The sequence below is a fragment of the Sparus aurata genome, chromosome 7 (assembly GCF_900880675.1).
Source record: "Sparus aurata chromosome 7, fSpaAur1.1, whole genome shotgun sequence".
In the NCBI taxonomy this organism is placed as follows: Eukaryota; Metazoa; Chordata; class Actinopteri; order Spariformes; family Sparidae; genus Sparus; species Sparus aurata.
Genome location: NC_044193.1, coordinates 17,888,041 through 17,915,980, shown reverse-complemented (window position 1 = coordinate 17,915,980; position 27,940 = coordinate 17,888,041). Strand labels below are relative to the sequence as shown.

At 42.5% G+C, this 27,940-nt stretch overlaps 1 protein-coding gene across 4 annotated transcripts in view; it reads left to right on the top strand.

Annotated features, from left to right (window-relative positions):
- The first annotated feature begins 13,589 nt into the window (after positions 1–13,589).
- The window catches only part of l1cama (L1 cell adhesion molecule, paralog a), a 44,069-nt gene continuing 29,718 nt past the window's right edge, over positions 13,590–27,940 (top strand). For 3 of the 4 annotated variants that reach the window (XM_030422898.1, XM_030422897.1, XM_030422894.1), the window contains exon 1: positions 13,590–13,754. The gene's annotated coding sequence lies outside the window, so the exon portion shown is untranslated. The remainder of the gene's footprint in view (positions 13,755–27,940) is intronic. The other variant, XM_030422895.1, reaches the window with a different exon arrangement.

The window sequence follows — 27,940 nt, the reverse complement described above, 5'->3', positions numbered from 1 at the left end:
TATATATATATATATATATATATATATATATATATATGTATATATATATATGGATATATATGGATATATATGGATTTACGATATATATATATCGTAAATCCATATCGTACTCGTAGTAGTCCAGGATGGCCTACTTTGTTCATTCATAGTTTTGATGCCTTCAGTGAGATTCTACAATGTAAATAGTCATGAAAATAAAGAAAAAACATTAAATGAGAAGGTGTATTTATATATATATATATATATATATATATATATATATATATATATATATATATATATATATATATATATGTATATATATATATGGATATATATGGATATATATGGATTTACGATATATATATATCGTAAATCCATATCGTACTCGTAGTAGTCCAGGATGGCCTACTTTGGTCTTTTGCCTGAACAACTCCCTCTGCGGCTGAAAGGTCAGTTACATACTGCAAACAGACAGAAGCATTAGAACTGGAAATAAAGAAGCAGTGTGCGCTTCTCTTTTGTTTAAGTGTAGATGATCACAACCCACTACCTGCAAACAGTTCACGTGCTTCTTAGAAATAGACTTCAATCCAAACTTTTCTGGCAACCGCTCCATTTTCACAGCAGATAAACACAAAGCTGCCCACACACTGTTCAATCCCTGTTTTCATCGAGAAGAAATAATAACTTAATGTGCTCCGTGTAGCCACAACGACCATACATCTGTTTGTTCTGCCTCTCTGGGTTTCTTTCCCCGTTTGGCCCGGCCCTTCGCTGCTGTGCTAAAGCCCTTCCATGTCCACACTTTTCACCTGTCGTCCCCTCTTTTCCTCTCCTTCATCCCCTGTGTATCCATCTTCTCCTACCTGCTCTTGCGTGCAGAATTTGTTCCACATGAGGAGCCCCTACAACAGTAGAAATCGAACCCCCACCACCCCCGCCACCACTGCCGGTGTTCCCCTGCTGCGTCTTTAACCCTCCCCCAACCCCGCTGAAAACCTTCACACAGGTTGCAGAATAGGGAGCGTCCATGTCTGATTTGGTGTGTGCTGAGGCATGATAAATGAAATTACAGCGCTGTCATGCAGGGATTTTAGACCCCACAGTAAGCCCTGGCTTCACAGCACATTGGCCAGCCAGGTTTTTGCCCCCTCAACACCCGCCCCCACCCCCCTTCGTGCATGAAGCACAGATGCAATTTTCTGTTTTCCACGCTTGATTTTGCATATTCTGTGCAAGCATCTGTTGCTGCGTGGGGGCTTTGATTTGCAATTTAAGAAGAAAAATAATTTACTCATGCAGGGAAAAAAGATTTCACAATACATTTCCTCACAAATGGGCAAACCTCTCTGCCACTCGAGGGATTTTAGATATCCTGTTGAAGAAATTACGTTGCAACCCTGGATTCCTGTGACTGTCATTCAGAGATGGAGATATCAGTGGTGCTGTGTAAATTGAGCTGTGGCAAAGTGCACTGTGCCAGCCCCTCCACTGGGTGGGGATCACTGGACTCCACCAAGTGAACAGGATGTTCCCTGTCACGCTTTCTCCGTGTCTGTGCATTCTGGCTTCCAGCAAAGTCACTCAGTGATGTTTTCCCTTTCATGCCCCGGGAACAAATTTTGGGGCGACTGTTGTGGGAATTGAAATGATTTGAGTGTTTGGCGCCACTGATGTCTATAGCCTGCATGTGTGTAACAGTGTGACAAAGTCAGAATTTTTCATCCCACGGTAACTGAGCCTTCTTCATACTACACTGTGAAACATAAATGGCCAATTGCTTAAAAGGCAGCCAGATATCTACGAGACGGTGTGACGGCTACAGGGGAATTTAAAACTTGTTGACAGTCAACAAAATGCGCCGATAACAGTGATCCCTCCTCATCAGTGACGGTGGAGCTGAGGAGGAAATGAAGGCCGGTCGAGTTCATTAATAATGACTACTTTGTGTATGAGCCCAGAAAGCTCTCAGCCTAATACATTTCACCGCTGCTGTCCTCAGTGTCTCCGGAATAAATCACAATATTACAGCCTCACTCACATTGCAAAATGATAAAAGGCTTCTTTTGCACCGAGCCCAAATGGGCACGGGGACAAAATCAGTTCATTAGAGTAATTGGTTTAATGTTTCTAATTAGCTAGAGAGATGTTTATACTGGGAGAAAATTGATGATGTTGCTTAACCCTTTCTTTGCAGAATTCCTCCTCCATGTCTGCACCTTCCCCGCTTCTTGATCCTGCAAGGAATTATGAGCATGGAGGTGAGGCTTGATGAGCATTCATAATTAGTTTACACTGGCTTCATTTGCAGCAGGAACCAGTTAGCAGCGTTGCTATTTGCAGGGTGTGAGCACCACGCTGACAGCTTGTCATTGTTTTCTCCACATTAATTCAGTGTGGTTTATTCATGATAGATGTTCCAAATATAAAGTATCCCAGTGGAAACTTGCTAATCAGACTCATACAGCTGGCATAATTTTGTTATTTTTCTTCCTCGCATTTCTCTTTCTTCTTCTTCTTCTTCTTCTTCTTCTTCTTCTTCTTCTTCTTCTTCTTCTTCTTCTTCTCAGAATTGCTTGCTGCAAAATGTTGTTTTGAAGCCTGTTCACCGGATGTATAGCAAGGAGTAGTTTGACATATCAAGGTGGACAGGAGCAGCCCTCGTTTTGACAGCAGCGAGACGGGTTGGGGAGGGTGTTATGTGCTGTTGTGAAGCCGTCAGGTTTGTCATCACCTCCTGATTAGGCTGCTGTCTGCGCCTCCTGTGAGAACGGGGTGTCGGGAAGGAGAGCAGCAGAAACTAAATGAACGTGGAGCTGATCCTCGCATAGCTCCACATTGTCCTACAAGTGCCGATATAATTGTGTGTCTGTGTACGTTTTTTAGGGAGAAGTGGAAAAAGAAAAGTCTGGCTCAGATGGGTGCAGGTAGGCTGGCCTTTGGTCACTGACACACACGCCGGGACCACATCAGTCCAGACCCAAAGCAGGAGTGACAGCCCATCTACTGTAAAGGTCATAGTCTTTATTACCAGTGAGCTTCCAAGTATATGCGGTCACTATCTGTTTACCACATTGCATCTGCAGCCCCCTCCTCTTTCAGCCTCTCCCTCACCTCCCCTCAGTGGCACAGCAGTGGGCACCTTGTGACATTTTACAGGAGACGAGCCACTGCTTGAAATTCAGCCCTGTCATATCGCACATCATGCAATGTGGTCAACTACTGAAGGTTATCGTTCGGGGAAGTAATAATGTTGAGCCGCCGAGAGAGGTGTAATATAGCAGGAGGCAATAACTGCAGTGTGCTACTGGGGCACCCTCTGAAATAAACAGTTTATTCATCTGTAGATAAGAAAAATCTCAATCTCCTATGGGTGACATTTTCATGGCTACCTCATTACGCCGTGTTAAAAAGATGCAAATCACGGCATGATGTAATTCCCACACGGTGCATCGTAATCCAGGCTAATGGACGGTAAAGGGTCGTTTCTATTTTAGGCGGAGAGACGCCTTGGAAGTGAAGGCAGTAAACTAGCATGCGTCATCCTTTACTTTAACAGTGTGGTCTGCGCACCACCAAATTCCATGCAAAACCTTAATTTGAATATCAATGATGAAAATTTGAGTATACATAAGCTGCAAATTGCTATTTCCCTTCTGACTGGCTGCCCTCATTCTGCTTATCTGGCAACAACAACTACAACAACAACAACAACTTATCTTTGATGGTGCTCTAACCTTTGGCGCACCACTGTGCATTTGTCTGAGGCTGACTCATAGCTGCTTACATGCAGTTAAAATGCTTAATGAGATGTGTTCTGGTAAGCAGAGCGCTGGTCATATCTGGCAGCCGGGGCCACTCTCTGAGAATGAGAGGAAACTAAATCAGAGTCATTTCCCTTCAATTAGCGAGTGATTAACGCCAGGTCAGAGACGGCTGGCTGACCTTCTGGCCACCTAATGACTTTAACCGGATCAATGGATCTCCAAACGCCTGCCACATCAGCTGCCCAGGAGCTGTGCAGTCAGTGTGTGTAGGAGAGGGGAGTTGTTGAAGCTACCTCTGACTGCCTACTTCTCACTTTTTTTTCTCTGTTTGGCTCTGTTGTCCGTCACCTCTCTGTTTCTCTCTCTAAAACTGTCACGTCAATGCTCCTTCTTTCCTCTTTTCCCCCCCTCATACTGTTGGCTCACTGCTATCTTTTTAATCTTTTTCTGTCACTCTCTGTGGCTCCGAGCACCTCTTCGACACTCTCAACATGTTCTCACTTTGCTATGCTTTTCTTTCAACATGGTGTTGCCTGCACTGTCTAGACCAGGGCTGCAACACATGATTATTATCAACATCGACTAATTATTTGTAATATTTTGTTTTTGAATGATGTGAAAATGCCCATCACAATTACTCAGAGCAAATGTGCCCCTTTCACAGCAGACATTTTGTCTTATTAGAGAAGGAAAGGCACAGGTGTTCCCACTGAAATGTCTTCTGCCAGAAGGCCTAGAGTGATGTCTTGCAATAGCTCGGTCCGTAGGGTCGACCCAGCACTCATCTGAAACTAGTGTGGGGTGCAGATAATGTACGCGTATCATGTATCAGTGGCCGAACTGATAATGAAGGTAAATCCTCATTTGGTAAGTGACTGGGGATTATTCATTTAACAAATGAACATCATCCTTTTTCTTATGTGATCAAAAACGTTTAATTCAAAGGCTGTTCTGTAAATATTTTTTAAATAAATCATAAGTAGAACAACTTTTGATCAACCAAGAGGTGTTGCAATATACCAGTATTGACAAATACTGTGATGCCGTGATAGTGCACACGTGCAAATAATTAAGAACCTGCTGATGTTAAGCATAAAATCCAAAAATGGTTCTGGATTGTCCGTCTGTCTGTCCCATTTTGTGAATGCGGTCAGATTTGGCACAGATGTCTACTTGCACTCAAGAATGAACTGATTAGATTTTGGTGGCCAAAGGTCATAGGTCAAGGTCACTGCGAGCCCTTGGCCTCCCATTCGCGATATCTCAGAAACGTCTTGAGAGAATTTGAAAGCACAGTCCAATGTCAACCTGATTAGCTCTGAGTTGTAAAGGTTAAAGATCAAGGTCACTGTGTCTGTGGCCATTACTCAACAATTTATTTGATAACTATGACATTTTAACACAAACGTGTAGTAGGATAAAATGAGTCATGTTATATCCAAAGGGTCAACTTCACTGTGACATCATAATATTCTTTATTTTCTTGTTCAGGACAAAAAGCAGCATGCTCGGTGCATGGAGCCATACAACTGCAATGCGATAATTCTAGTTTTATCAATAGATAACAAATGATTAGTCACGTCTCAAAATAGTTTTTGATTCAACTAATATTGAGAAATCTGGCCTGACTAAGTGACCGGTATTGACCTTTAAATATGAATGTGTTATTCTGGTTTGGGGTCTGAGAACAGGGATTGAGAAATACTTACTAAGCACACGCACACACTCAACCGTATGGAGTTGGCAGAACTTCCCAGAACTTTGAAAAACAGGAAACCTACACACCAAACCGACATGCATGATTTCAGCAAACAGAACAGCACACACACATACATGCAAGAGTACACACACGCACACACGCACACAAGCTTTGGAACAATTGCTGGAAGTTACATAATTATTGGGAAAGATACGGAACAATAAAGGCAAAGATCATCTTCACGTTTTGGTGGTGGTCCAGATCATCACTAAGAAACTGTGTAAACAGCTGAGGTATAAATGCTTGGTCAGTCCAGGAATAAACAGAACCCACTACATTTTGCTACAACATATTTGCGTCATGAAAACAGGTCTTGGCAAAAAAGGAGAGCTTTACGATCTGTGTCTTGGGCTGGGCGACATTGCAAAGCAGCCGCAAAAAGGTGAGATATTTCTTGCATATTTCCAAAAATTGCCTCACATAAAAGTGGTTATGATTAACCTGCCTGTTGCTGAGTATTGTAGATGGAGGCAGATGAGATCAGTGTTAACCGCTTTCTTCTTTAAGGCATATGAGGGCCTCACCAGCACAGCCTCTGTCCTCACATTCACTGTCAGACCACTTATTTAATGATAGCATCCTCCTACGTGGAACAGTTGTTGAAGGTTAATGCTGCAAATATACCTTTCACTCCAGAAGGACTGTTGATTTTAAGCATCTTAGAAGAACCACTAAGTGTCTTCATCTGTGGCTTGGACACGTAACATTTTTACCACACTGATGAGAAGATATGAGCTCTTTAATGGGAACCCTTTTATCTGTTATAAATAATGCCAGGCAGCTTTAAGGTCATGTGCTTTATTAAATAATAAAATAAAAATTGATTAAACATTAAAAAGTATCATAACAGAAGATCATCTTGATAAATATTATTTAGCTTAAAGTTGTTGCACTTAAAACCTTCGAACAGCTGAAGAAGGAGGAGTTTTAGTTGTAGCAGGTAAAAGTGCTAAAAATCACATACGTGTGGGAAAACCATCCTCTGAGAGCTTTGTTAGTTTATTCAGAGATTGAGTTTAAAATGTTTGATGTCTTATGTCAGGGTTGGATTTTCAATTGGATTTTAGATGGAATGTGGAAGATAAACTGCAAGAACAGCTTTACTGATCCATTATTGATAAAAGTATGTATTATGCCAAATTATGGTTGCAGGCCATATGCATCTGTTGCTTTATTTTATTACAGATGCAGTAATCCAGCCATCTGTGATAAACTGGTTGCGTGACAACATTTCTCTATTTTTCTTCTTTCTATCTATTTCTTTGTCGTTTGTTTGTCTCGCTCCATTTTGCTGAATTTTGTTGTGATTTTTGTGTTTTGCTTGGGTGGTTGTGTATCTTGTGTGTCTTTTTCTCACGTTCTTCGTCTGACTGATGATGGATTGGATTTGTATGGCGCTTTTCAAGACACCCAAACATACAGCAGTTATACACATTCACATGAGGCGAGGTGGACTGAGTGTGCAAGCGTTGAAAGGGGAGCATTTCGATGTCTGTGTTTATTCCTGTGCTTGTGTTGGTTTCATGTTTTTCATGTTTTTACGCTCTCGTCTACCCAAAACCAAACAATACAAACCACGAAGGGAAAAAAAAATTACAATTCACACAGAATATTGTCTTTCTGTCTCTGGATCCCCAACGTTCACACTCGTATCTTGCCTCTGGTTCTCTGCTCCATCACTTAGTAAGAAAGGTCATGAAAATATAGAGGAAATCTGTTCATTTGAGTTCCTCTTCATAAGCAGTTAGTTAAGTGGATCAACAGGTGGTGGGTCTGGGAGTATTTGAATGTTACTTACTAAAAACCTCACTGTCCATTTTCTCTGGAACTGATTTTGCAATGAACCTCATGTTTCTGCCAAATCATTATTGGCCAAGACTTAACTGATCACTGATTTCTCACAAACTGGAAAATGCATTTCTTTTTCTGTGTTCGACCATCTGTGTCCGCTCCGCTTCTTTTCCCGTTTCTTTTCTTCACTATTTTCACATGCACATTTTTTTGTAAGATTGAATATTTCATTATTATCTAATTACTTCTGTCAGTTTGCCTCAATTGTTTTTCCTCAACTTCTGCAGCTGTTGCACAGAGCCGGCCTGCTGCGACCTTTTTCTTTTCCCCTAATCCTACTGTTTCCATGCTGCCTGATAGTCCAGGACTGGAGGGCTTATGGCTTACTTTCTATTGGGGCTGAGCAATATATTAATATGATATTGATATTGTGATATGAGACTATATATTGTTTTAGATTCTGGATATTGGTCCAATGTTGTCTTTTCCTGTTTTTTAAGGCAGAACTATAGTAAAGTGAATAAGTTTTCTGTTATCACCAGACTGTTGTACTTGTTCTAATATAGTTATTATATCCACATAACTGATGATTACTTATAAAAAATGTCATTGTGTTAGTATTTTGTAAAATAGCCAATAGACCGAATCTCCAGCAACAGTCACTTCCAGTTTATAAACTGACAGTTGATTGCATTGTTGAGACATTTAACATCAGCAAAATTGTTTATTTATGTTGTCATTATCAGCTGTAATTGTAGAAGTATGTGGCAGTCTGAGGTAAAAAGTGAAAAGCGCTAAAGAAGCTCAGTGTGGGAACATTTTCGCTGGAAAAGCAACAATATCAAATGTAAGTTAAAATGTGTGATGCTACTCTTGAGTTTAGTAGTACTACCTGAACTATACTGCACCACATTAAGAACAATTACCCTGCTGCCATGGCCGACGACACCCCAGCTACAGATCACATCGCTACTAGCCAGAGGAGATAGTGTGCCCTCCTGTTGGAGATATATACTGCACATCAGTTTGGTAGAGGGCAAGGGATTCAAATAGTTCAGTAATGTTACCTCAAGCTTGAGCACTTTATGACATGGAAAGGTACTGTGACTAAACACATGGGAATGAAGTTGGAGAAGAAGGTTGATGAGCTAGAAGTCAAGCTAGCCAGGGTAGACAGGCTAACATTAGCTCTGACTAGCGACTGCTGGACAGCCCTCACATGTCAGGCAGCCTTGCTGCGTTGTGCCGGAACTCACTGAGTTAATCGTATTACAAGTAAAGTGTCTTTTGTATTCTGCGTCATTTTGTTGTTGTAATAATTGACCAGTTAGTTACCGGTTGATGGGTGATGGCTTTTTGAAACTAACATCCATTATCAAGATATATATTGTTTATCGTGATATTGCCTGAAAATATTGCATTTTTATGTGTAGACCATATCACCAGCCCTACTCCCTATCTTTCTATTGAGGACATGACAACAAAATCTGGTTTTGTGGCATCTTTTTTTGGCACTTGTTTTGCATATTTACGTATCTGCCACACAGTGTCCAACTCTAATCTAATCTGGTGTTCGTGCCACCTCAGTACTTCTCTCCCCCTCTCTCTCTCTCTCTCTCTCCCTCTCTCTCTTGCACTCGCTCAACCTCCACACCCATACCGCAGCCATTTACTATATTGCCTCCATCCCCTTCGCTTTTTAAGCTGATGGAATTGTCTCTCTCTCTGTATTTTGCTGACTGCATCTGTTTTTCCTGCAACTCCAGACTTTAAGTTGTTCATTCATAGCCTTCCCTCCTCCCTCCCTCTCCCTCTCCCTCTCCACACTCCCGTCTTCCTCCCCATATATCATTCCATCTCTCCCGCAAGTCTGCCAGCTGACTCACTTACAGTCGAGTCGGGAGGAAGGAAAATGAGCAGGAGCTTCTGCAAGGGCAAGTGAGAAGTCTCTCACAGATGACTGGTTTTGAGTGAAGGCCCCGGCTGGTGGGTGCTGCATGAGGGAATGACAGCTGAGGTGAATTTCTCCTTACAGATAAGTTTATACGTCAGAAGTCAGGGAAGAGGATTTCTCTCCAGCTTGGGTCTCGCTTACATGAAACTCTGGCTACGAGCAGGTGAAACAATCAGAAGGGAGAGACCATATCTGTATTGACTGGTTTAACAGAGACTTCCTACAGGCGTTTCCTCCATCTTCTACTTGCTACTGCCTTCTAAATATTACAGTGTTTGTTCTGGTTGTAATAGCTCTTGGAGATGAAATGGCTCAGGCAGCAGTTAAGAACATCACATTGGCCGTTAAATCCTAATAACTTCCTGTTGATGAAGTGATCCATCTTCCCAGGGTAGAATAAGGACACCAAAAAAAAAAAAGACCGTTGCTGTAGTTAAACATTTTTAAGGGCTTGTACATAATTTTGTCCCCTATCTGTGCAAATTAAATCTGCCACACAAAAGGTTGTGGTAAGAAAAGATAATCCTTTTTTAAATTAACCAGAGAGGAATTTCGTCTGTTATGACGGCACAAAAACAGATTTTACAAAAAAATTATTGTTCTAATCATCATATTGCTATGGTCTGTCAAAAAAAGGATCCAAATGCAGGACACTGAAGAAGGCAGTTTAAAAAAAAACAAAAGGTGAACATTATTAACAAAGCTGAAAACCCCAAAAACTGAATACAGGCAACAAAAAGGTAAGCGAAGGAGAATCCAAGAAAAAAACTAAAGAAAAATATAAAAACTAATGAACTGGAAAGCCACAGGGAACAAAGGCATGAACACAGAGGACACACTAGGAGTAACGCAAGAATCAGCCACAGGGGATGCAGACAAACCAAAAAAGAGTGAAGGCAAAACACAGACTTAGATATACAGCATCTGTATCACAAATGAAACCAAGGTGAGCCCAGAAAACTGTCAGGAATAAGACAAAGACAGAAAGTGTCAAGTGAGAAGTGACACACGAGGTGAGGCTTTCAGGATACAACAGCAAACAAAAAAAACCCCAAAAATTCAGTACCTTGACAAAAACTCAAAAAAAAAAGTTCAATTAACCTCTTTTTAATTTGAATTACGTCACATAACATTCTTTTCTTGTCAGCGGAGAAGTTTAAATCTGCCAGGTTTTGTCTTTTGCATAAAATCTATTTTCTAGACAGCAACTAGTTTTCCTGCCATGAATAAGTGCATACTAAAGAATGTATTCACCTAAATAAGACATTGTTCTTGTTTTAGATGTAGTTTATTGTTAAAGCATAATAGAATATGTATTAATCTTGATAAAGCAAAGTACGGAATCTGAGTAAAGGTTTAACAGTGAGATTATTATTAAGTTAGTTACACTCAGTGACAGTGTTTAAGCAATCTATAAATTTAACAAGTTTCTTACAAGAACTTAAAAATGTGCTGTATTCTAACAATACACATTTTAATGATGCTGTCGTTAACACATACATTGTCTTAATAATGGTAATAAGCATCTTACAAGGACTTATAATGGCCTTATTAACTATTAACTAATGCTTATATGAAGGACCTTAATATGAAGTCCATCCCGTGTTCTTCTCTAATCACCCCATCCAGTTTTTGTCTCCTCTCCTGGCCTCCATCCAGCCACAGTTTTGACCCTGAACTCTCCGCCGCTCTCCAGCCATCCGACCTCTCCTGAGGATAGTGGCAGAGGTTCTCGCCTACCTTAACTGGCCTCATCAATCATTATTCCCATGCTGTCTGCTCCCAGAGCAGCTTTTGTCTGCATGCCTGGCATATCCTCGGGCATCGATGGCAGATGGACACGCTGGCATGCTTAGGTTGGAGAGGCACAAAGACAAACTACAGCAGCTCAGCGGGAATGGGGTTTTCTGACTGGACGTGGTGCTGCCCCAATTACCTGAATTGTTCTGAGTACTTTATTTTTAGGAGCAAGTGTTAAATGAGTTTGTATATGTGTGTCCTTATGTCCGTGTATTTCTCACACCAACATTTGTCTTCATTCTTCATTTGCTTCAGGACGAGATCTAAATTCATCTTAACAGCAATGGTTGTGTGATTGTACTTGTGGAAGGTCAGTGCTTCCCAGTCCACAACAGTTGAGTATCATGAAAAACAAAAGATATCAAAAGTGCTCTACAATAATGTAAGAAATACAATAAGATGTTCAGAATTAAAACAATCTATTTGATATGTTCTCACAGGACTGAGATTCTTCAGCAAGTGTAGAGCCTCTGTGACGTCACCCACTGGTTTCTGGAGACACCTTGATTTTTTTCGTTGTGCGAGAAGTGACCAGTGGCCATTTGAAAGAGAGGTTAGAGCTGGTGAGGACATCCTGACTGCATCTGACTGAGAACTCAGGGAACTGTGGTAGCACCTCGTCAATCAAAAGGTAGCCACGCCTTAAAGCAAACCCTGCTTTATCATCTATTTGACTCTAATTGGGACCATAATTAAAAAAAAAAACAAGCATCATGCTGTATTGAAGAAGACTTAAAACTAGTGATTGAGACCATAAAATCATTAGAAAACTAAGTTAATAAGTAGGGTAATTTTCTTATAAGCATACATACATTGAAACCAGTGCATTAGCTCCCTGCTGGCAGTTAAAAATAATATAAGTTTTTGAAGGGAATTCTACATTAGTTCCACCTTCAGGCACAGATGCTCCATCCATATTTTAAACAGTCACTTTTCTCCAGCCATGCTAACATGCTGATATTTACCATGTTAACCATTTAGTTTAGCATGTTAACCGTTAACCATCAATTAAGTATTTACAATTTCATGGCAACCAATCCAGTTGTTGAGATATTTCAGTCTTGACGACCAACTAATCAATAAACCAACAGGCAAATATTACCAGCAAGAGAGCGATGCTGCTGGTGTGGCTAATAAAAATACCAACAAGCATAAATGTTTACAGCAACACAGCAACACAGAATAAATGCCATCATGTAGTCACAACAACAACAACAACAACAACAACCGTGTAAACTGGAAAGCTCTGCAGATGGTATTTATTGTAGTGTTTGTTTCAACTTGCTCAGGGACTGCAGATGGGAAGTACATAGTAGTTAAGACTGGTGCAAATAATGTGATTTCTTTACTTGTGAATGTTTTTGAACGTCGTCCCTTTCAATGATAGGAGCTATTAAAAGAATCATCGTAAGGCGTTATTTCTAAAATGTCAGTGTCCTTCCAACATAGAGGGGTAAACTGTTCAACAGCTTGCAGGCAGCAGTGGGAAAAGCTCCTAGAGTTTTGGATTTAACTGCAAGGGTGGAAGAGGGGAGTAATTGTTCCGAGGATCTAAGGGTTTTGGGGGTTGGCATAGGGACTTTGGAGGTTTTAAAATATGAACTGGCACCAGTCCGTGCAGCGCTTTTAAAGGCAGATAAAAGCAGATTGAGTTTTGTATTGCTGGATTTTGTATGAGCTGGCAGGGAAATAACGCCAACGGACTGACACATAAATTCACAGTAATCAAGATGCAAAGAGACAAAGCATGTGAACTAAAGCATCTGTTGATCTGTATCATCGTGTGTGCTGGATCACAGTCCCCACGATGACATTTATCTTGTCACAACAACAGCAAACACACACAGACAACCCCTGGATTACCCAACCCTTTATTACCCTGAAATCAGTGCATCTCGTTGATCCCCCCTCCCCCCCGACTCACATAAGAGACGGCAGTAATTCCTGACACATTTTTATTCACCAGCATTACGTAACAATCATCCCAGTCATGCCTTTGATTATACCATAATGAACTGAAAGCCCAGTTGATGTCTTCGTGGCAGAATGAATTAAACAAGCTTATAAAAATTGAGCCCAATGGAGCGTGGACATTACTAACACAAAACCCAATACTGTCATTATTTCACCTTTGTCGTCTGTGTGCTCCTGTAATGGTGCAGGAGGAGGAAGGAGAAGAAGTGCTGAGGGGCCATGGGCTGTGTGCTATATGCTAATGCACAGTATGAATTATAATGCTTGGAACTGCATGGATGGATATAAGAGCAGTAATAGGAGCAGCTTCAAGGATCCAGACTGTATACATGGATGAAGAAGAGGGCAGAGGCGATAGAGTACAAGAAGGAAGGAGGAGGAAGAACGGGGGGGTACAATAAAGGAATGGTCAGAATCCATAGAGAGTGAGGTGAAGAGAGAGCGAGGGAGGGAACAGAGGAGGAGGGAGGGAGGGAGGGAGGCAGGCGGGTAGAGAAGAAGGGTGATGTCACCTCTAACAGGCAGCCAATGAGAGTCAGGGAGGGAGAGAGAGAGAGCGGCCGGAGGAGGGTGTGTTTTTCTATCACTGCAGCATCAGCAGAGAGGAGAGGGGCACAATCAATTTCATAGAGAAGAAGAAGAAGAAAAGGCACAAGTAGATAAGGAAGAGAGGGAGGTAAAAAGGGGACGCAAGGAGTTGCCAGAGGACAGAGACATCACTGTGAAGGTAAGAGGATGTTCTTGCGAAGAGATGGACAGTTTGTCATTAGACAGAAAGAAGAGCGGGAGGGAGCTGGTGAGCGGGTTAATTAGACTGTTAGGTGAAGGTGGCTTGTTATGGAATCGCACCTTCGCCTCGTCGTGCACTGGCAGTAAAAGATGATTCTGGTTCATGTAAAACACTTTAACATTTAGATTTATTCCCTTTGGCAATTTCTCCTATCCTCATCAGGTGTGTTGATGCTTAGGAAAACTATTTAAAAAAAAAAACACCCCCCCAAAAAATTAGACACATTTCAAAGCATTTTTTTTTTCCAGTGGTAGCGGGGGGTTGTGAAAATTTACACCAAACTGTAGTGCTGCATTACTTTGAACTGTCAAAAGAAATTTGGAGTAATAAAGTCATGTGTCGTGGATAACCTGTTGGTGCAGATTACTTTTAGAGAAATGTTTGCTTCTTTTGTTTTTATGTGTTTATCTTGCTGATTGAACATTCAGTGTGTCGCATGCAACAGGGTCTCCTCTGACATTAATATTGAATATACAGCAGTGCTGTGTGCCATTGCACCGCCTCACTGAAGACATAGCTGGTCAGATTACAAGATTTACTATCTAAAATTTCACTTCTAATATGATCGTATGAATGTTGCGATTTGTCTTCATAGAAAGAAGGTATGTGATTTTTTTTTAACAGCTGTGAGGTGTATTGAACTTCACTTTAAATCTGTTGCATTAATATATATTGTAGCAAAAAAAAAAAAATCTTAACAAATGTGAAAAATATATGATGCCAATAGGCTTAAAAATGATTTGCTGTGCCGTTCATGCTTCATTGGGCATTTTTCTGCAAACTGCAGGTGATTTCTCAGGCTAATTCTACGCTTTGCCTCTCCTTCTACCTCACTACTTTATTATGAATATTCGTTTTCTCTCCACATTCCCCTCCCCCAGCTAATAGCTGTGTGGCTTAATGTTAAGTACTGCCCATGATTGCAATGTGTAGCTACAATTTTCATTGATGTGGAGGAAGAGACTCAGCTGTATGGTAAACAGCACAGCACAGCGCAGCGCAGCAGACTACAACAATTTTCTAGTCTACCAATCTTATCTCCTGCAGCTGCAGTGGGTCTGTCTTGCAAGGACAGTGCCAGAGCTGGGTAACCTGAAACTAAAGACCTTGGAGAGAGAGAAAAAAGGAAGGAATCTAAAAAGAACTGGAAGAGGGGGAGAGAGAATAGATTCAGATATCAACAGGAGATGGCGCGTGAGAGAGATATGTATACGGAAGGAGATATCAGGGGCTGTACAAATAAGGGTGGGGCAGCGCTCGCAGCAGACTGTGGAGGTGTGCCCATGAAAAGGAGGCACTCACCTGGCTGTATGCCACCCAGCTGCCTGCTGTCACCCTCTGCAGCCTGTTACACATCTGTTCCAACCAAAGGCAGAAAAAAGACAATGTTCCAGCAGTTGTGTTCATGATGTAGAAAACTGTATTGCCAGAAGCAGCTGCTGAAGGCTGTGAGCTGGTTTTTCATCTGTAGGTTGTATGTCTGGCGTTTTGCTGGTAATGGTGTTCTGGTTCTGCATCTGCTCACATCATAAAGATCTAACCTGATTCACAATAATATCACAAAATGTGCACGGATGTACAGGTGTACATATCTTTGTGCTTCTGCTCATATCATGCAAGTGCTTGTGTGTGCTGGTGGTGTAGCGAACCTGCGCTCTCTCTCCCTCCCTCCCTCCATGCCTCAGTAGCCTGCAGCTTGTCCCAGATGAACCCAGTCAAGGGACTGGAGGGGAGGGAAGGCGCTGCGCCTGACAATGACTTGTTACCATCTGTACAACATCCATAAACACACTGCACTGCACACATTCACACAATAGATCAAGATGCAGCTGCTGCTGAAGAGGGCGTGCTGGAGTGAATGAGTCTATGCGTGTGTGTGTGTGCATCTTCTCCGTGGCAGCAATGCTCCAGAGACCCACTGCTGGTCACATTATCATACTATTTAATGCAGTGGAGTTCGTGTGGCAGCGGCAGCAGGATCTCTAGACGGCGTTGGGAGCTGCTTGTGTAACACGGATGTTGTCGGAGTAGCTGGCTAGACTTGGGAGTATATGATTACCCTCGCTACAGTATGGTGCAGAATGTAATCTCCCCTCTGACGCTGGCTGGTTAATTGAGCTGTTCCATCAAAGAGATGGATGGAAACAGGGATTTATGTGAGAAGAGAGGGACAGGGTGACCAGAGGGATCTGCAATGAAAGGCGAGAGAACAGGCAGGGGAGGATGGTGTAAGCAACATAAAGAAGACAAAGGAGAAGAAAGTGGACTTCCTCTTGAGAGGCGAAGCACTTTGCATCCTTTAATGCATGATCACTGCTATAGGTATTGAAGAGAGCAGAGAGAGAGGGAGAGAGAGGGATCAACTTGGATATAGAAAAGGGCAAGGTCACAAGGGAGGATGGGCTGTGTCGAAAGAATGAAGCGTTCAAACGAAGGGGAGAGGATTGAAAGGAGGATTTCTAAACATTACATTTACAGATGATAAGGAGAGAACAGCCCTGTGATGGTTGCTCAGATACTTGTGTTTTTTTCTGTATTAATTTTTGTGGGATGATAACGTCAGAGGCTGGCCTTTTTCCAAAAGCCTTTAGTCCTGCAGTTGAAGTGGAGAGCTGGTGTTGTGTAGGAGGAGAGGAGTGATCTGCTCTCAATCTGCCAGTTAGGAGCAACTCCAGGGAAGAGCAGCGCTGCACTGGCCCTTCACTCCTCAGCAACCTGTTATAGCCTCAGGGCACCTTTTGCCAGTCACCAAACACAAATCGACACGCATAAACACATCTGATTCTTCACAGGCACACCACACGCAAACAAACACAAATGCACACTGCAGAGATCCTGTTGCAGTGCGCCAAATTAACGATTCTCTAATGTTGGCTCCCTGGCCTGATTGCTTAAGCGTCTGCTAGTGATCAAAGACCGCACTCGCCACTTTCTGGGGGATTCAGCCATTAAAGCAGCGACGGGGTAAAATACGGGTTAAGAGCGAGGAAAATATCTCGTAGACTGAAGTGTCAACAATAACTGTTTCATCTCTGGCTTCCTTTTTATCCTCCTCTGAGAGTCGTAGTTGTAAAGTTACAAACTCACAAAATCGCACATTCAAAGGCTTCTGAGCGAACTCTCTCCCCTGAGTTATCTTCAAGAGAGTGTGCGTCTTTTCGATGCCCTGCTTGCACGCGTGTGCGATCTGTTGCATGTGCACCTTCAGGATGCTGTCAAGATGGAGAGTCAACACCCCTCATCCCCTACACCCCTCCCACACATACATACACACACACACACACACACACACACACACACACACACACACACACACACACACACGCTCCCTGGTTGCAGCTTGGAGGCTGTTTGATTTAGACTGTGCAGATGGGAGTCAGCCCACTGGGTGTCAAGTGGGGGATCGTGTAGACATGCTGTCAGGGTTTGGTGGAGAATACATTGTGGTGATTTAGGGAGCTAAGGGTCAGGTGGATTGACGGGCCAGCCACGGGTATATGATTATAGAGAATTGAGGAGGAGGGAAGGGGGCCTGCAAAAGGGGAGAATGAAATTTGCAGAGGTGAAATGAGGCAGGCAGGAAGGAAAACCTAAAGATGGAAGGGATTGATTTAGAAGACAGCAGGACGGTACGGAGATGGCGCAGCGATAAAGGCTGTTACAAAAGACGAGACAAAGTGGAAGAGGATTGTCATGGCAATTTCTCCGAACCACCTTGTTCCAGTCATCACTTAAGAGTCATGTCCTCTCTTCTTAGACAGCCAGAGCAAACCCTTCAACCTGGGTAATCCATTTTTCTTTTACTGCCTCTGTATCTCGTTCCCCTTCTGTTGCCGCGGTGCAGCTCTTTGGTTTCACTTGTCATATCAGTATTCATGCAGTGTTGGACAGAGAAACCCACATCGGGGCCTTAATCAAAATAATGACTAAGACTCCTATTAGCCTTCCCAGAAAGATGCTCTCAGACAAAGACTCATAAATCCAACCCTATTATACAATTGAACCTGTGATGGAGACTAGGGCACAAATAGAGGCGTCATGTATGGAAATGAATTTAATTTGGCAGAGTGAATTACCTTATTACAGCCTTGCTGAAGTGATGGTATGAGGGAGGAGAAATTGTAGAATTCCCCTGGGTAGGAAATATGATATTGGCCGTTAAAATTGCAAAACTGGAAGCCCACAGTGGATATTACTTCGAATCAGGAGAGAAATTAATCACGGCCAAACCAATAATCCAATTGGAGGTACCAGATATTGTAGAAAAATATCTTAAAAATGAGAAGGGGAAAAAAAACCTTTTTTATCAGCTTGTATTTATTACAGAGCAAAACATTTTCTAATTCTGTGATTTAAATTTCTTCAGTGCCCATTGATGAAAAATAAGAACCAGCCTAGAAAGCAGCAGAAAAGCAGCATTGAATACAAATCAGGGGAGATATAAACCTCCATATCTGACCTCTGTGTCTCCTTGATGCCTCCCTCATCTTTTTTTCTCTCTCTGACTAAATTATGTCTTTGTCTCAGCTAAACAGAGAAATCCCCTTCGCGTCACTTCATCTGGACCCCAGTCAGCTTTATCAAAAAGGCTTTATTGTCCACATCATTGACTATAATTGGACTGAATTGACCCTCTGTCCAGTGTCTCCCCCAGTTGCATCCATGAAGTGGTCTGTTGATTGTCAAAGATGTCTCTCTGTGCATTTATGCGTGTGCCTGACTCATCAAGAACAGTGGCTTGTATGTGATGTCCCCATGAATGAATTAACTGTACATCAAATACACTGTGGATGTATTGCTTTTCATTTGTGCAAGATAAAATCAGGGCTCCGATGGCCGAGTGTGTTTTTATGGTTTCTGGTTGAAAATAGTTAAATTAAAGAGTATTTAATAGCCTACCTTTTACTCTCACACAAAGTTGTAAATGCTTTTATTTCTCCTCTCATTCTTTCCACCTTAAAGCTCGTATTTAATTAAAATACAGGAGCTTTGAGCTGCTAATCCGCTAATCTTTTCAAAATCTTTTCACGATTTAGACTACAATTTATCTTCAAGTCCCTAAAGAGTTAATCAGAAACTCAATTAGATACTAATTTAATCATAAAAGCAAACTACATTATTATTACTATTGTTATTATTATCAGTAGGAGTATTAGCAGTAACAATATAAGTAATAGTAGTAATAGTAGTAATTGTAGTAGTAGTAGTAGTAGTAGAAGTGGTGGTACAAACAGCCTCTAATTGTATAGTATTTTGTAGTTAGCTCAGTAAACAGTTATTGGTTAGCTTACGACCATAATACATCTTAATCAAAATGTCTGAGTTGAACTGGTAAACCAGGCAGAATTATGCAGTTCATCAGTTTATTATTGTTATTAGATACAGGAGATCTAAGCATTAGCTAGTGTAGTAGCTATAAACAAAATGACTCACAGCAGTTAGCTTAACATGAAGATAACAGCCTACTTTTTGACAAAAATATCCACTTTGTGTGTTGTTCTGGAATCGCACTCAGTATGTCCACTGACTTAAGTATTGATTCAGAATCAAAAGATTGAGCTCTCCCACATCTTTTTCTGTGAGAAAAATTGCAGAGGGTATAATTGAACGCAAATAGCATTATAAGCTAATAGGTTTTTTGCTAAGGACAATATCTCAGACCAATGTGACCATATTGTGATACCTTGGGGAATTATTGTCATTGTACCCTCCTGGCTTTGATTGCATTGCGCAGACTGTTTATGAAGGGGACAAGACAGCATCGGTTTACTAATTTATTGATTTGTTGCTGAGAGGCCAGCTGCATTTTTAATGAAACTTGGGGCCATGTTGTTTCTCAGTACTGTAGGCTACTTCAGCACTGTTCCTTTCATTTAAATTGAATCATACTCTTTTGGTAAACTTTTCACAGGCTCTTTCAATACTGTAGGAATGAATTTCTTCACTTGCACTCTATGTTTATCTCATTGGTTTCCTCTCACCAGTGCTTCACCATGTCCTTGGCATGACTTTCATTATATCGGGTTTTTTTTTGCCTTTGCTGATACTTCAGCTTAGCAAAAACAATTAATTCTGACAAGCATTAAACTGTCAATGGAATAGCTGTGTTCAGCCACCATTCATACTCGCTGGTGCAACTGTTGCACAGATAGGATTTGTGTTGACATGTCTCTGTTCCCTTAAAATCAGGGACTCCACTGCACTGAGGCTTATTGTAGAGCATATCGGGTCATTTAAAGCATCACAGAAGCACATCCAAGAGTTCTCAATAATGTTCCCTGGAACTCTGAAAAATTAAGTCTGGGAACTGTTTGTTTCAGTCGTAGATTAATTAAGCCTGATTAATTGCAGTGATAATATCGGAGGCAGTGTCTGGTATGTTGGAGCCAAGTGACGCGTCTTGGTTTTTTCGAGGCTTTAGAGTGAGTGTGCTGAATTGAATGTGACTGTGCCTGGCACGCGTCATCATGTGACACGCAGTGTGGTTTGATAGTGTTTTGAATCCATCTCAAAGGCTTATTTATTTGTGCTGTTTACATTGAAGTGTATTGATTTTGCTTCACTTGGCTCTTCCCCGACTCTATAACTACACTTCATTTGAGTTAACCATAATCGAAATAGATGGGGCATGGAACAAGAGCATCCACACACACTTGAACAGATACAGCATCCTCGAGTACTGCAGGTAATCTAAGTAAACAGGCTGTCTGTATTTGTCTTCTCGATGTGTCTCTGTGATGTTGTGACTGTAGTTTCTTGCAGGCGCTTTATCTGCTGTGTCAGCCATGATACATTCATTAGGGTTGGATTACAGGGAGTGGGAGGGGATCAGGTTTTTGAGTGGGTTGTAATCCCCATACACTGGCCCTAATTTAATCTCACCTACTGTGCCATCCTATTACACACTGCATCCACCACGCGCACGCAGGCGTTGGCTGGAGGAGGAGCAGATGAGGGGCATGGAAGGTTAAAACAGGGTAATGTCAGACAAGAGGCATGGAGACAAAGAGGGAGGGTTGTAAGAAAAGAGCCACAGAGGAGGGAAATTGATTATGAGCAGCGGGAGAGAGACATAGCAAGAAACAAAATGTCAAGGAGTGACGAAATGTCAGAGACAAAAGTGGAGATAGATGGGATTTAGAGAAGGCTGATCTTTAATTTTGCTTTCGTCAGTATTAACAGACCTGTAGCCTTGTTTCTTTCCATTTGTCTTTCAGAAAGCATATGAAGGCACTTTTATGTACAGAAACTCATATCCTATTACACATATGTAGTATTTTGCTTTATGTATGTTGCCTGTATTGAGATTGATGGTAGCGATAGACAAGGAACATGGAGAGCAGTTTTCTCATTTTATATGATGTTTGTCTTAAAGACCATGTTGTTTTATCAATACTCCCACCAGTATTAGACAACCAATACCACTCTTGTTATAGCCCGATACTTGATAGTTTCTCCCAATTAAATAATGTTATCTAATGGTCATAGATAAACTGTATAAACACTGGGCAATCATCCAGATGCCCAGTGCCCCTCTGGGGCTTCTCTAACCACAGCTCAATTTCTTTCCCAGTATTTCTTTATATTTTGTATCCTTGTCTGTTCCTGGTATCTAGGACACCTACAGGCTCATAATTATAAGTTAATGATCCATCATGTGCCTATAAATATACATATACAACCTCTTTAGTGGGAAAGTTGGCATTGAGTCTTGTAGCTCCTGTTTCACGTTGACTTTTTAGAATGCATAAGCAAAATTCTCTCACAAAAGTGACTTCAGAAGTCATGGTAATGTATAATAAAATGTCAAGGATATGTGTGTGCGTGTGTGTGTGTGTGTGTGTGTGTGTGTGTGTGTGCATTTTTGGAAAATGTTGTTTCTACATCATTTCCTGACACATTGATTCGCTAGCATTTAAAGTGGAAACAGACAAGCAAAAAAGTAGTATTATAGATGGCGTCACTGTCAAAAGGAGAACTGGATTGTTTCTCAGAGTCACAAATAACAACAACACAGGACAAAATGTGAGTTTATTCATTATTTCAGGCTATAATGGAGACACGAAAGCAGATAGAAATAGTGCCAGGCTGCTCTAAGAAAAGTGATGAAAATGCCCTGATTCGACCTTATAGATGACTACATCTTCTCTAACCACGCACAACTGTAGCCTCAGCTTGTGATGAAGATAGCCAATAAAAATTGTACTAATAAAATATGACATGCACCAACATTATAATAGCCTTTAGCCTTCTCATTAACACCACCAACACCATCTTAATCATAATAATTGACATTGCACGTTGTATATTTTATGTGACCTGTTTTGTCACATTTTATAACACAGTCTCAGCCTTCTATCACACAAATTCATCATTATTGGGTTGAAAAAAGGAACCTATTTCAGTTTGGCAACCTGTCCACTGTGCCTTCTGACTATTTTGGGATGCCTCATTAAATTCATTTGGACAAGTTGCAAAATAATTTGCATGCTCGGGAGACTTAAAACTGTGAAGTAGAAGTTTACATAACCTATCCCGCTGTTTTCTTTACCATTTATGACCTACATCCCTCTCGTCATCCCTCCTCATCTGCTTATAGACAGAATAAATTAGGCCATGCTAGTCTGCTACACACTGTCTCCACCTGAGGAGGTGGATGTCTCAGGATCTGTTCTTGTTAGCCTCTTCTAAATGCAGACTTTGTGTTTTTAAATCAGGTTTGTGTTGGAGTCGTTGGAGTTTGCTCCCTGAATTGATCAGGGGTAATTGGGCATGGCGCTACACTGAGCCTCGCACAGTGCCTGAGCTGCAATAATGAGACTCTATATTTAGCTATAAAACTGTCTGTTTACATCAGCCATCATGCTCTGTTGCACAGCGGGGAGAATTGAGCAATCGTGTTTTTGTGGCCAAACTTGCAGGGCGCTCTTTGGTGTAACCGTTTTTGTAAATCATTTGTTGAAATCTGCTCAAGAGAGGACTGCAGCGGGAAGTGATAAGGAGACATGGGGCGAGGCTTGTTGTTAATACGAGGAGAAGATAAAAGGCCCCGGTTCCCAAGAGAAAACACGGGAGCAACAAGAAGGAAAAATAGATTTATTCAGGGTTGCAGATGTCACATCGTGGGAAGGAGGGAGAAGACGCAGAGCAGAAAATAAACCACATGGAGAAAAAGAGACACACTGGAGAGAGACAGACAGAGGGCCCGGACATTGTTAACGAGCTTAACGAGGTAATTATAAGCAAAGACCTCATCCTCCAGGCCTTACACGGCTGGGTGGGGCAGGGGAAGCAGGAGAGAGAAAGAAAGGACGTTTATTATCAGTAACCTTTTAATAATGTTGATTGTACCATTAAAGTGTGATCCAGCTCGGGGCGACGAGCAGGAAGTGTGAGGGTGTGGAGGTTAAGATGGGAGGACAATGTGGGAAGATAGAGAGGGGAGAGATGTGGGGAGCAAGGAGAGATGGGAGGGTAAAGGACAGGGGATCCTGTAGCGATTAAAATGTCAGTATGTGCAGAGGCAGAATGCACACCTGCCAAGCACACAAACATGCACACACACATACGCAGCTCACCTGCGTCTTCTCAGGCTGCGTACATATTGACTCTGCGACACTAATTAGATAAGAGGAGCACAACCCCAAACACAAATAGCAGAAGACTGAACTGACAGGATGAAATCCGCCGCAATGACTTCATTCTCAATTCTCATACATCATCCATCTTTATATGTCCTCGTAACTCTTGCTTTTCACTCCCCCCTTCCCTTCTGTCTTTCAATTTCTCCTTCAGTCTCCCCCCCATCCAGTGGTCCAGACAGTCTGTGTGTTTTATTTATTACAGCTCTGTTTTGACCAGCCTGTGGTTCACAGAGGGACAAACAATCCAACAGTAAATGTTAGTGACAGGGCTGTTACTCGCCGTGCTCGCTGTTCCCTGTGTTTTTTTGGCCCCTCGGCCTCCACAAGTGTCAGAAAAGCTGGTTTCACCTCTCAGTTTGAATAAAGGGGAAAAGTGTCTGAGATGTCTGAGAACTGTTGTCATGCAAAAAGCTGTGTTTGTTTGGCTGTTGCTGGCGGGCAGGAGGTGCTGACGAGCTAGGTGGGTGTCCTATATAGGAACCTGCACCATCAGCACGTTTTAAGCTACGCTATCATGGGATGGAGATGATTTAGATTTCTGCCACTGCAGCAGGGGATTTAGCTTATTAAAACATTGCCACCGGTCTATTTTCTCCTTGGGAAGGTGTGTATCTGTTACTATATGTTTAGCTGTGGGAGTATACACCAGAGAATCAACAGCTGGCCGCAAGCGTCTTTGTTTTGTGTGTGTCTACAGTATAGATGCGGATTGTCAGACCCTGTTGGCCTAACTCTCTATGAAAAGCTCATCAACTGGTTGTTTAGCCACAGGGAAAGGTCACCACAGCTTCCTCCGCTTCCCTGTGGCCTCTCTTTCTTTGTTTCCATCTGTATTTTTTCCTCTACCCCTTCTCGCTTTCTCTCTCCCTGGAATTGGGGCCGAACCCTTTCTGTCATCTCTCATAACTGAGGCAAAACGGGAGGGAAAGAGAGATGAGGGAGTGCGGCGGAGTTGCGGCCACAGCTGGGGCTTCAGCGTGCCGGGGCAATACCCCGTGAGGAAGGGGGGGGGGGAGAGATGCAGGCAGGAGGAGGGAGAGGAGCAGTGAAGCTCTGCGAAACAATATAAATAGAGAAGAGATGAAACAGCATCCTCACTTTTTCTCGTTTGCTTATTCACTCTTTCTGCCTCCTGGAATAGATAATACAACACCAGATATACTTGTCACTCCCTTTAACAGTCTGACGGGAGATGAGGCACACACACACTCGCACGCGCGCACACACACACACACACACACACACACACACACACTGATGCAAACACTGGCGGGATGGAACAGGTTGTCTGTTTACTCTTTCATTTCGCGCCTTGCTGAAAATTGCAGCGCGTTCCGGAAAATGTCATGTCCTTGATCTCTTTGCACCACTACACACTGGTGGTGCGTTGGAGGGGCTGGAGCCGACGTGGGGAGGGGGATTTGCAGAGATGGGGGTCTGCAGCAGAGACGGGCCTGCGCGCCTCAGATAACACTGCAGCTTTTGATGGAGCCCGGGCCTCCTCTGTTGGAGAGCACAAGCGGCTCCGCCTTGGATAGATCTCCGCCGCGGACTCCAATGGTAATGATTGGATTTAGTTACAGAGCAGAAATGGTTTGCTGATGATAATGATAACAGATGCGATGGGAGTTAGTCAGCCACTTAGGGTCGTGGGGAGTGTATCGATGCTGCGCCAGCCTGCAAATTTCCCCTTGGACTGGATAGTCTTGCTCAGGCTTGATAGAGGTTGATGGCAGAGGTTGATAGAATGCTACCTGTAATTGCATTGTGTATGATCATGGCCGGGTGGTTGTAATGATGATGTACTGCAGGACAGACGGAAGCCAGTATTCCATAAGCTTCCTTCAATAAGAAGGAGAAGGAGAAGACTGTGAGGGAGGGGCAGGGTAAAGAAGTTCAGAGAGAGAAAGGGGGAAGTTTCAAATTGATATGAGGAGTGAGACGCAATCAGCAGGGAGCAGAGAATAGAGAACTGAAGTGAAAGAGATAGAGCAGCGCGAATAAAAGATAGACTTTCTGCAAAGACGACAGTCAGGAAGGGAGAACTCTTTCAAGTGATGGTAGCATGTAGACATAACAGGGGAGATGGAGAAAGTCAGGGATGGGGAAAGAGCAAGAGATGGAGACACTGGAGACGAGAGATGAAGGTGGAGTATAAAGTACAGATAGATGAGAGAGAGACGGAGGGAGGGAGGGAGAGAGGGGATGGGGGGATGGGGTGAGGAAGATGAACATGTCGAAGGGGGAGGGGAGAGAAATATTTGCTGTGTGCGGCTGAGCTGGAGTCAGGAGGTTGTCATGGTGATAGCAGGGTGAGAAAAGGAAAAGGGAGGCAGGGGTATTGACACCTAGACACACGCACACACACGGACACACGGTACAACACACAAAATGAGTCATGCATAACAACAGTGACCTGCCACATCCTAAGTAAACACACCCTCACACTTTCTCACACACATGCACGGGGCTCAAACAGGTGGCGGGCGCAAGTAAGCTGAGATCGATGTGTGAAGCTCAGCAGTCATGTCACCATGCAAACCCTGTTTCCTATCTCTCTGCTGCCCTTCATCCCCACTCAGCCCTATTTGAATGGCAGGCAAATCCCCTCAAACTGACGGACAATTACTTCAACCAACCCTCAGTCTGCTGCTGCGCCCGTGGGTGAGTGTGTGTGCGTGTCTTCACATGTCTGAGCTGTGCCCTGTTCCCGTGTGTATTGATGACACAGACAGATGAGAGAGGCATAAACAGGCTGATGTTGAGACTAGCAGCAGCTTCAGTGAAGGCATGGTTTTCTGAGCCAGTGCACACACTTATATAATAATGATATGGATATTGATAAAAAAAAACTTTATATGGACGAAAAATGCTGTATAAAAGCACATTTCCATGCTTTGTCTGCAAAACATTCACTTTCTTGCGTCATAGGATCTCTAGAGTGTTTAGAACAGCTGATGTTTATATGAACTGAATACAGGGTCATTACTCTGAACTACTGTTTATAGAGAACATCAATTTACTAAGATGAAAACAAAGATTTTTTACCTTCAAAATGAATTAAACTTGACTTAAAAAATGACGACTTTACTAGAAGCCAGAAGTTCTGCATGCCTGGCTGAAAACCATTTATCTTTCAGAATCTGACAGATTGACTTGTCATTGCAGCGCGGTAAGGGAGTGCAGGGCACAAAAGAAATACAGCAAAGTGCAAACACAGCGGGAAGAAAAAGAGATTTCCTTATCAGACGACAAACAAATCGATTAAATTGCCCAGTCAGAATGTTAGCACTTATATAAGATGTGGTTTTAATTGTGTTCTCGCAGAAAACAGAGTGCCGGAAGGTGCAGTTAGGGCAGACAAATTGTCCCACAGTTTATGGGACTGTCATCATTTTTTACATTTTAGTCTGAGCTTTGGGGAAGAAAAGCTACAATATTAGTTATTTTCACTTTGCTCCTGCTTTCCTCTCTTTTTGTTCACACACACCATCACCCCCTTCCGTTTCCACTCAGAAGACATTTACTAGCTGTTTACGTCTCCCGCCTCATCCCCGGAAGACCTTGTATTTGATTAGATGTGGGGCACTTAAGGGGAAGTGCTGCTTTTGCAACTTTTAACAAAGTTAATGGGATTGCCAAGAAGCCGTTGTCTGACCTGGTTAAACGTCTTGAAAGCTGGAATCTCTAGGTCCAGTGAGCTGTTTCCGCTTACCTCTACTGCAGTCAATTCACCTGATACTCTGACTGGTTATGCTCGAGTTGTTTTGGTTTGCTTCTGTTGTTACAAGATTTGCAATTGTTTGTGTTTCTCTCTTTTGCATTGCTTTGATAGTGATCGTACTCTCTCTGCATGGGTGCAAGCATGTCTGATGTATGAGTTTTATTCACAGACTTACTGGATTTTCATGTCTCCGCAAGTCTAGTCCTTGGCCTAGAATAAAATAAGAAGTAATGAAAAAAACTGGCCACTCTCCCACAGTCGTTGAACCACTGGGGCCCGTCTATGCAAATGTGTCAGCAAAGCACTTTGTGTGACCTTGCCCTGCCAACAGCTCATTTCCCTGAAGTGGTGAAAAAAAGACAGGATTACATCCAACCTAAGGAGGCCCTGTCAAATGTTGCTGGCAAAGTCTCAATCTTAGCAGTAAGCTTTCTGAAGGGAAGCTTAAGGACAGGAATTACCTTTAAATGAAAACATTGTACATGTTGAGATTTCTTCGCAACGAAAGACATTTCTGAATTTCGCATTGGGCGAGTTTAATCTTCAGTAAGAGTGCATTACACTCAGAGACAAAAGCACCTCAAATGTCTAACCTGTTGTGACGGAGGTCATAGGTCACACACACACACTCCGCCCCTCTCCTCTCCCCTCCTAAGGGTGTGGCGTGCCGGTTCTCCCTGCGGAGGCGGCCACGTGTCCTTGCATGTCACACGAGCCTCCTGCAGCTGTGTCCTCCAGAGCTGTATGGACCACTT